Source organism: Cupressus sempervirens, chromosome 3 (assembly GCF_028749045.1).
Source record: "Cupressus sempervirens isolate cs-2001-9-10 chromosome 3, ASM2874904v1, whole genome shotgun sequence".
Lineage (NCBI taxonomy): Eukaryota > Viridiplantae > Streptophyta > Pinopsida > Cupressales > Cupressaceae > Cupressus > Cupressus sempervirens.
In genome coordinates this window covers 1,016,899,457-1,016,901,839 of record NC_143120.1, presented here as the reverse complement: position 1 = coordinate 1,016,901,839, position 2,383 = coordinate 1,016,899,457, and the positions used below count along the sequence as shown (strand labels likewise).

General features: G+C 43.2%; 1 pseudogene across 1 annotated transcript; it reads right to left on the bottom strand.

Moving 5' to 3' along the window:
- Window positions 1-498: 498 nt before the first annotated feature.
- On the bottom strand, window positions 499-1,977 carry LOC149570214 (glucan endo-1,3-beta-glucosidase pseudogene; annotated as a pseudogene). The gene has a single exon (XR_016362895.1). The product of XR_016362895.1 is annotated as a glucan endo-1,3-beta-glucosidase pseudogene (transcript).
- Between the last annotated feature and the right edge of the window lie 406 nt (window positions 1,978-2,383).

The window sequence follows — 2,383 nt, the reverse complement described above, 5'->3', positions numbered from 1 at the left end:
GCTCCAACTTGCAAAATAATTTAACACCCGACTTCAAAAATTAATTCAAGACCATCAAAGTTAATGTTGAGATATTCTAATATACTTTTGTAAACTGCATTTAAAATTTAATTGTTTTCTTTAGCAGATAAAATTTGACCATCATTTATAGAAGCATAATAAAAATATATTTTACACAATGGAGTGCTAATTCCAAGGTAATTACTATAGAGTTATCCATGTATTTATAAATGTTTGTTCACATTTATACTATTTCATAAGGACTAATATGAACTCTTAATTTTATTGTTCTCCTACTTTATTTACAGTTATAACATTTAGATTGTGAAAATATCTAGCCCATTTTTTTAATCACTGAGAGTGGAGGTATCCTTGATTTGACATTGAATTAGTATATTTTATTAACGATTTTATGTGGAGAGTGATTCTCTTTCATTAGTGAAATGTCGTTTTTATTTCCTTTCCAACGAAATGCAAGTAATTCCTTAAAGTGACTAATTATATTCCAAACGATATCAAGCAAGTCTTATTATATTGAGGATCAATTATTACACTAAAGAAAAGGTGATACACTTCACTTATTTAGCAGTGGTAATTATTTACAATGTAAAGAAGGCATAGAAAGCCATGCGTTCTGCATTATTGGCGAGAGATAGATAATTATCCGGAGGACATAGCGGACCGAGACCTCTGTATTATTGGTGAGTGATAGATAGATAGATAATAATCCGGAAAGATTCCACTACCTAGTATGGGGTGGGGGTGAAGTCGACGGGGTAGACGGGAGTTTTGTTGGGATAGAAGAGGCCGAAATGGCGCTGGACATCGGGGCCGGACTCGATGTTGTGGTTGAAGAGGGAGAAAATGTAGGCGTGGATGGGGTTTCCAGGCCTCCTGGGCGTTCCCTGGTTGGAGGAGACATGCCTGATGAGGTTGTTATTGTACGCCCTGGCGTTGTCCACGGTTGCCACCCCATCATCTCCCGCAGAGGGCCACCCGCTCTCCGTAATGAGCAGGGGTAGACGTGGATGTCCCTCTCTTTCAAGCGCGGCAATGACAGAGTCCACCGTCGCGTCGAACAAATTCCTGTACTGAAGACCTCCGTCGTGCACCACCGGGGCGGAGGGTTTGAAGAGCGCATAGTCCAAGGATATCTGGTCCCTGTTGCCCGCGTAGGTATAATAAGGGTACACATTCACCATGAATGGAGAGCCGTTGTCAGCCAAGAACTTTAGCAGAGGGCGGAGTGTGCTCTTTAGATCGTTGCGGAACTCACCCTGAGAGGGGCGCGGATCATAATAAGAATCTCCCGCTCCCGCCAGCACAGATGAGGCCGCCTGGGTGGTGGAGACCTTTATATCCTTGTCCAGATTGGCCTTGCGCAGTGCGGTCTGAATGTTTCGTATTGCGGGGAGGAGATGTGAGACGTATCTCTCGTTTCCGTAATGCAGCACCTCGTTTCCCACCGAAATGTATTTGATGTTGGCGGCCGGGTAGAAGGAGCCAACGTTGTCCCTCACCCACCCATTGGCTGCCGCCTGGTTGCTCGCAACCTTCTCGAGCTCCTCGTTCCTCAATCCAACTATTACTTCTTCTATGCCCGTCTTCTCCAGGGCTCTCAGAGCTTCGACGCGATCATGATCATGTGCCTCCAAAATCCTCACTTTCCCGATGTTGTGGCGCTTCAGCAGCTCCACCACCTCGCGCGGGCTGGGTACATTCCCCGATGTTCCATAGCACACTCCCACTGCACGGGGCATTCAACATTAGAAAATATTCTAATAACAATCACAATCAAAACATACTGCGCCACCGATCTTCCAATTACAATTCTAACAGCAACTTATCTAATGTATACATACCTCTGGCGGCCATAGTTACTCCTCAACTAATTCGGACAAACTGATATCTTTGGAAAAAAGCTAAATATTAATGGCTACGATTTTGGTTGTAGGATGCAATACTTGTGATACTTAGTGAATGAAAACCACAAGGCCCGATTGGGTATTTATAGTTTGCAATCGAGTCGGTCATTGCGGCAAACCATTTGTACATATACTTTGCCACCAGATGCTATGGAAACCATTTAAAGTGCAAACTCTTCAACCCCCCTTATCCCAATAACACGACTACATTCAGTTTCATTTGTTGGAATATAACGCGGATGCATCTTTTAACCTGCTCACGGTTCTACGAGGCTCAATGTCTATCTATCTTCAGGAATAGAATTCAACAGATTAGAGTTTCCGCATAAGATATCTATGCTTTGACAATCGAACATACAGTCCACGTAATTATCTCGATCGCCTCGATCACACGAAACATTTTTACCCATTTGACCTGCAATACGGATTACAATTTCAACCTCAACTCGCCACAAGCT